The sequence below is a fragment of the Populus euphratica genome, unplaced genomic scaffold, assembly GCF_000495115.2.
Source record: "Populus euphratica unplaced genomic scaffold, PopEup_1.0 scaffold1859.1, whole genome shotgun sequence".
NCBI lineage: Eukaryota > Viridiplantae > Streptophyta > Magnoliopsida > Malpighiales > Salicaceae > Populus > Populus euphratica.
This window is the reverse complement of record NW_011501726.1, coordinates 10,252-18,748: the sequence shown is the minus strand read 5'-3', so window position 1 is coordinate 18,748 and position 8,497 is coordinate 10,252. Positions and strand designations below refer to the sequence as shown.

Genomic DNA, 8,497 nt, shown 5'->3' with positions numbered 1-8,497 from the left:
AACAAGCCCATTCAATGCTTCTTTAAGCTTCTTAGCCCTAGCTCTTGTGATTGGCCCAATTGGCACCTCCAATGGGTTGTTGGCATGATTATGCTTAGTGTTAGGCTGATCCACATCATCCCCTCTCTCTTCAAAAGGATTCGACCTCAAATCATCACCTACATCAAACAGAGTAAGATCAGAAACATTAAAGGTAGCACTAACACTATACTCACCTGGCAAATCAACTTTATAAGTGTTGTCATTGATCCTCTCAAGGATCTAAAATGGCCCATCTCCTTATGGTTGTAGCTTTGACTTCCTCTAGGCCGGAAATCTCTCCTTGCGCATATGCACCCAAACCCAATCGCCAGGCTGAAAGACAACATGTTTGTGCCCCTTATTGGCTTTGGTCGCATACACGTGATTCCTCTTTTCAATCTGTTGCCGCACACTCTCATGAGGAGTTTTCACCACCTGTGCTTTACGATTACCATCCAAACTAACCCTTTCATCAATAGGCAAAGGAATCAAATCCATTGGAGTTAAAGGGTTAAATCCATACACAATTTCAAATGGTGAAAATTCAGTAGTAGAGTGCACACTACGATTATATGCAAACTCTATAAATGGCAAACAATCTTCCCAATTCTTTAAGTTCTTTTGAATGACAATACGCAAAAGTTGTGTTAAGGTCCTATTAACTACTTCGGTTTGTCCGTCTGTTTGGGGGTGACAAGTAGTTGAAAACAACAGTTTAGTACCCATTTTTCCCCATAACACCTTCCAAAAATAGCTAAGGAACTTAACATCTCTATTAGAAACAATGCTCTTAGGGACCCCGTGAAGTCGTACTATCTCCCTAAAGAACAAATCAGCAATGTTAGTTGCATCATCAGTTTTATGACATGGAATGAAATGTGCCATCTTTGAAAACCTATCAACAACTACAAAGATGGAATCCTTACCCCGTTTTGACCTAGGTAAACCTAAGACAAAGTCCATCGAAATGTCTACCCAAGGTTCTTTCGATACAGGCAAAGGGGTATACAAGCCATGCGGTTGAGTCCTAGACTTTGCTTTCCTACAAGTTATGCATTTATCACATATGCGTTGTGACACGACTAAAAGGTTGATGTCTTCTCCCAAGTGCAGGAGTGTCGAAGTAATAAATAACCCGGCAAAACCGGGGTCGAACCACAGGGAGGTTAATTGTACAAATTATAAATAACAAAAATACAACAACAATAACAATAACAATAACAACAACAACAATAATATTAATAATAATACTAGTAGTAATAGTAGTAGTAATACTAGTAGTAGTAATAATAATAATAATAAAGAAAGAGAAGAAGAAGAAGATGATGAGAACTTGGAGATGAAATATTAATGTAAGGATTAAACAATAATAATAACAAATGTCAAGGTTAGAGGTTCCACTAATGGTATATCAAACAAGTATAGTATAAACTCTTATTATTGAATTGGAAACCACACACAAAGGAGGTTCCAATCAGTATATATATTGTTAACATGATTACATTAGTCATCTTATTCAATTAATGATAATACTTGTAAATCTCGTCAAGCATTCATGATTATAACTTATGTTAACAACAAATCAAGTTCCTTTCATAGCTCAGGTGTCGGTTATACCATACATTATGGGCTATGAAAGTGCCAAGCATTTGTTGTACCAAGTGTTATACAACATAAATCAAGATTAGTCATTTAACAAGCAAAGTATTAAAGAGTGAACAAGATAACAAATATAAAACATGTTAGTATCAAACTTTAAAGTCCATATTAAGTTTACATTATACTTATTCTTACACCATTAGTGTAACCTTTTCACCTTGACATAACTAACTTAGCTAGACATAATGAAAGAAAGCAAAATAGATAAACAAAATAAGAACATAAAAGTTAACTAAGTAAAGGAAAGGAAATGAAAGGCATAAACTTGATATTAATGAAAGCAAAGCATAAACATTACAAAAAATACAAAGAGAGAAAGGAAGAGCATGATCTTGATCTGGAAACCAAGATCCTAATTGCATGGCAAATGCCTCCTTTTATAGGCCAAAATTGGGAACTATTGATTTGATGACTAATTGATAAGGGGGTGGCCAACTTTTGACTTGTTGACAATCCTTTTCTTTTCTTGTCTGCCCAAAACGTCATTGATAACGTCAAAACTGGAGCTAGTTGCAAACATGAAAGTTGTAGGAAATTGTCTCAGCTTTCTTGCGTAAAAACTTCAGCTCATTTGGACTTCTAGAACTCCAGATATGGCCAAAATACCTAACAGTGCTCGGGCTGGAAGACAGATTCGGGCTTCTTTGTTGTTGCTACAATTGGGACTTGATAATGGCCTTTTTAGATCTTAGGCTCCATATGAAAGTTGTAGGCCTATGTCTTACCTTTCCATCCATATAAATTGGACCTAAATCTGAGATCTGTAGCTCCAGATATGACCCAATTACCGAACAGTGTTCCGGTTTGGATTGCACCGACATCTCTTCTCTAAGTTTGACCATCTCTTGTTTGGATTGCACCGACATCTCTTCTCTAAGTTTGACCATCTCTTTATCCATGCAATTTAAGTTCTTCAAGTCATCAATCAATCCTTTCATTTATGTGATAGGCCTGCATTAAAAATAGACATTTACCACAAATTAAAGGTATCTTATATTATTAGATATATTATTATAAAACATGCTTTGGTTAAGGAGTTATTGATACTTCAAGTGCAAAATGATGATATAAAACCATGATAAAAATGCACTTTTAAGTACTAATCACGTTGCACATCTTTTTTTATTTTAGGCCAATAAAAATGCTCATGCAACACATCCAAAGTCTTAACAACACCAAAATGCCCCATCAGCCCGCCTCCATATGCTTCACGTACAAGCAATTCACGCATAGAACTTAATGGAACACACAAACGACTCTCTTTAAACAAATATCCATCAAGTCTATAAAACTTTTCAAAAGCTGAAGTTTCACAAGCATTGTAAACATTAGCAAAATCATTATCATCCTTGTACAATTCTTTTATGTGTTCAAATCCTAGAAATCTAGCATCCAAAGTAGATAAAAGAACATACCTGCGTGAAAGTGCATCAGCCACAATGTTTTCTTTCCCTTGCTTATACTTGATCACATACGGAAATGTTTCAATAAAGTCAACCCATTTGGCATGTCTCCTACTCAATTTACCTTGCCCTTTCAAGTGCTTCAATGATTCATGATCAGAATGTATCACAAACTCCTTGGGCCACAGGTAATGTTGCCACGTCTCTAAAGTTCTTACCAAGGCATAGAGCTCCTTGTCATATGCAGGGTAATTCAAGGCTGCCCCATTAAGTTTTTCACTGAAATATGCAATGGGCCTCCTATCCTGCATTAACACAGCTCCTATACCAATACCTGACGTATCACATTCTACTTCAAAAGCTCTTGTAAAGTCTGGCAAAGCTAAAACAGGCGCCGAACAAAGCTTATCCTTCAACAATTTAAAAGCCTCATCTTGTGCATCATTCCATTTGAATCCAACAAACTTTTTTCACAATTTCAGTTAAAGGTGCAGCAATAGTACTAAAATCCTTCACAAACCTTCTATAAAAACTAGCAAGTCCATGAAAACTCCTTACCTCACTTACCGATTTTGGTGTAGGCCAATCTTGGATGGCTTTAACTTTCTCCTCGTCCATCTCGATACCCTGTGCAGTAACGACATAGCCAAGAAACATAATATTTTCCATGCAAAAGGTACACTTCTTAAGATTAGCATATAAGTGCTCACTACGCAACACACTAAGTACATTACGCAAATGATCAAGATGCTCATTTAAGTTCTTGCTATAGATCAAAATGTCATCAAAATACACAACAACAAACTTACCTATAAATGCACACAAGACATGATTCATTAAACGCATAAACATGCTAGGCGCATTTCTAAGTCCAAACAGCATGACTAACCATTCATATAAACCATGCTTAGTCTTAAATGCAGTTTTCCACTCATCACCCTCTTTCATCCTAATTTGATGGTACCCACTTTTTAAGTCAATCTTAGAGAAAATATATGATCCATGTAACTCATCTAGCATGTCATCAAGCCTAGGAATAGGATGTTGATACTTTACCGTTATGTTATTGACAGCACGACAATCGACACACATCCTCCATGTTCCATCCTTTTTAGGCACAAGTAGCACTGGCACAGCACAAGGACTCATACTCTCACGAATGTACCCCTTCATCATCAACTCATCTACTTGCCTTTGAAGCTCCTTCGTCTCCTTGGGGTTGCTTCTATAGGTTGGACGGTTAGGAATTGAAGCTTCAGGCACAAGATCAATTTAATGTTCAATCCCCCTTAATGGTGGTAATCCATTAGGGATGTCTTCAGGGAATACATCATCAAACTCCTGCATCAAAGAAACAGCCACACTAGGAATAGTAGAATCAAGATCGTTAGTGTTAAAATAAGCCTCCTTATATATAAGTAAGATCATTGGCTTATTAGTGAAAAATACAGATCTCATTTAAGATCCTTTTGCATAAAAATTAGGTTGTTTCTTTAATTTTTCCACACTATTATCATCACACAAGCTTACTTTCTTCACTCCTCGATTTTTACCTCCATTCTCAACCGGTTTAATTAATGATTTAGGTTTAGCCGAATCTGATGGTTTTCTCTCACCATTGTCCTTACATGAATTTTCACTCTTCCCATCCTCACATTCCTTTTTTAATTTCATTTGATCATCATACACTTGTTTCGGAGAAAGAGGTACAAGAGTGATGGTTTTACCATCCTTTACAATAGTGAACCTATTTCTAAACCCATCATGAATCGCTTTCCGATCAAACTACCATGGACGCCCCAAAAGTAAGTGACTAGCATGCATCGGGACGACATCACATAAAATCTCATTAGAATACTTCCCAATAGCAAACGCAATCAAAACCTGCTTAGTAACCCTCACTTCACCATATTCATTCAACCATTGCAATCTATAAGGCCTAGGATGCTTAATACAACTCAGATTTAATTTCTTCACAAGTGTATCACTAGCAACATTAGCACAACTACCTCCATGAATTATCATGCTACATACCTTGTTTTGGATGTGACATCGAGTGTGAAATATATTTTCCCATTGCTGATCTACATCATCTTCTTTGATTTGCATGTTTAGCGCACGTCTTATAACCAAAGCCTCCCCCTCAACAGGATATGCAATCTCCTCATCGCTACAATCCACCAAAGGTGGCATCTCTTCACTTTCAGATTTGTCACTTTCAGATTCAACATCCCCATTGTCTTTTATAAGCATAACTCTTCGGTTTGGACACTAAGATGAAATGTGCCCCTTCCCTAAACATTTAAAGCATTTAATATCTCTATCACGAGTAGGTTCAGATTTAGATATACCTTTCCCATCCGTATAAGTATCCTTTTTGGCCTTAGGTGGTTCAGCCTTTGCATAAGGCTTTAGTTGGACAGCCCCCTCTCTTTTCAAATTCAGCCTCCATGTTGAGGAAGATGAGGTCGAATTGGTCTGAAAACGTGTACTGCCCCTTCTCTTTATTTGCCTCTCTACCTTCGTTGCCATATGGACCATGTCTTCCAATTCCACACAGTGTTGTAATTCTACAACATTTGCAATGTCCCTATTCAGTCCATTTAGAAACCTAGCCATAGTAGCTTCCCGATCCTCAATCACGTTGGCCCGAATCATGGCAATCTCCATTTCCTTGAAATACTCATCCACGGACCTAGAACCCTGATTCAAACCCTGCAATTTCATATACAAATCTCTATAATAGTGGTTAGGCACAAATCGCCTTCTCATCAACACTTTCATCTCCTCCCAGGACGCTACCGGCCTCTCTCTACTCCGTCTTCTACTAGTAACATTTTGATCCCACCAAATCAGTGCATAATCAATGAATTCAATGACTACCAATTTCACTTTCTTCACCTCCGAATAGTTATGGCAATCAAAAATCCAATCCACCTTTTTTTCTCACTCCAAATATGCCTCGGGATCGTTTTTACCTTGAAAAGAAGGTATTTTCAATTTGATAGCATCAAAATCACCATCTAAATCAGCATGTCCCCCATCACTACGAAAATTTTCCCTTTGGCCGAATTGGCCCCTAGTTCTATTCCCATAATCCCTTCGGTTTCTAGGCTGCCGAAAACCTTCCTGGTAGTCTATGGCCTCATCATCAAAACCACCATCACCAATATCACCAATGGCCTCCTCAAAATCCTCACAATCAGCCCACCTTGGCCTGTTGGCCCTACTGCTATTGTTTGCTTTCGGTTCTACCCCAAGCTTCACATTTTAGGTGCTCATACTAGCCTCGTTACCACGTTTCTCCACCCTATCAAGTCTGTCACACACATTTCCCATCATAAAATTCATCCTCTCCATCATTTGTGTCATGGCTTGCATTTGAAATGTAAGTTCTCCCTCGGGATGGGGCAGTGTATTGTTTTGACCTGACATGATAGTACCTGCAAAAAGTGGTTAGTGGTAAAAGAAAATTTATCCTCATGTCACTTGTGTTTCGCTCAAACACTTTTAATATCCTTACACGCTCACACCTCTCGTCTCACCTTCTTGCGGTTCTTGCGAAACTGAAACCAACACCAAATAGAACCAACTTAGCAGCGCAATCCAAATATATATATGACTCAAGAAGTAATAAAAAAACTAGAAAACAAGCAAAACAAAACTGCGATAATAGTCTCGTGAGTAGCAAGCGAGTCTATCCGAAATATGAACGAAACTAAAAACTCGAATAAAAACAGAAACAAAAAATATGCAAAATCATTAAACAACACCCAAATATGTTGGATATGATGAAAATAAACTACAAGAAATGAAATCAACAAAAAGCAAGCGAATTTCAAATGGTGACGCAAGACAGACTCGTTTACGACAAGTCCAAATCTGGAACCTAAAGTAAATAATGTCCAATTGAGTTAAAATTTCAGATATAATGCGATATCAACCCAAATAGATAGAATATAAGGTTTGAACAATTTATGACAAAGTTTGATATACTGACGTAAAAACGTTATGAATCAGACTTGAATAGACCCGAATTTGAAACCCAAAGAAAATGATATCCAATTGACCCCAAATTTGATATGTAATGTGATTAGGACCCCCGTAATTAGAATATCAAATTTGAGCTAATTCTGAGTTGATTTGATCCAATTGTCCCATGTTTAGTTTTCTGCGGCAGAATCTAATAAACGTCTTTTTGAACAATTTTTCTTTTCTTTTCTCTTTTCTCTTTTTTTTTATGATACTGATATATTTTAAATAATAACAGAATGAAATAACAATTTTTTTTCTTTTTATATGCCGCAAATTCAAGGAGAAGAAGAAATTGGATACTAAGGAATTTTTACAAAATTAACAAGAAACAAAAATTTCAGGAGGATATAACCTGATTAATAGAGCCAAGCTCTGATACCAAATGATGCGAACCTCATGATCACATGATCATGCAACCCACACGCAAAGACGCCAATTCCCGGAAAGCCAAGTAAATCACGTTTGATAGGAGTGTGACACAAAGATAACTTGTACCTAGGCACCAGCACTATTGAAAACGGAAAACCCACCCAACGAATATTGATTCACGAACGAGAAGTATAAAGATGATGCCACGAAGACAATTGTTCTTCGATATGTCATTTTCAGTTCTTTAGAGAACCAAGGAAGGGAGATTATCCCACCAACACACAATAAGTGCAGTAAAGAACTTTTATTGATCTGAAAATTGCGTAGCCTTTACATGTTTGGGTTATGCCTTTATTTATACTGAATTTGAACTTAAAGAAACCCTAATGGACCTCCCTTAGGTGGACTTATATGAAGCCCACTTACAATTGACCCAAATAAGTAATAATAACCCAAAAACTAAGAAAATTCTAAAAATACTAAAAATCTAAAAAAAACCATCCTAAATAAGCTAGAATTAGATTTGTCACCCTTAAGAAGTCCTAAAAAAAATTGGAAAAATCTTATTTAAAAAATTTGTGTTGCTACCCCCTTTGATGTCCTTGATTAGCTTGGAATTCCTTATTTAACTTAGATAAATAAGAAAACAAATTTCCTCCTTTGTTGCTTGATTAGTAATTCAAAGTGCATTTTTATCATGGTTTTATATCATCATTTTGCACTTGAAGTATCAATAACTCCATAACTAAAGCATGTTTATAATAATATATCTAATAATATAAGATACCTTTAATTTATGGTAAATGTTCATTTTAAATGCAGGCCTATCACATAAATGAAAGGATTGATTGATGACTTTAAGAACTTAAATTGCAAGGGCAAAGAGATGACCAAAATTATAAAAGAGATGTCGGTGCAATCCAAACCGGAACACTGTTCGATAATTGGGTCATATCTGGAGCTATAGATCTTAGATTTGGGTCTACTTTACATGGATGGAAAGGTAAGAT

The 8,497-nt window shown here is 36.6% G+C and overlaps 1 pseudogene; it reads right to left on the bottom strand.

The window, feature by feature from the left end:
• Positions 1-225: 225 nt before the first annotated feature.
• On the bottom strand, positions 226-5,987 carry LOC105118335 (uncharacterized; annotated as a pseudogene).
• Positions 5,988-8,497: the final 2,510 nt, after the last annotated feature.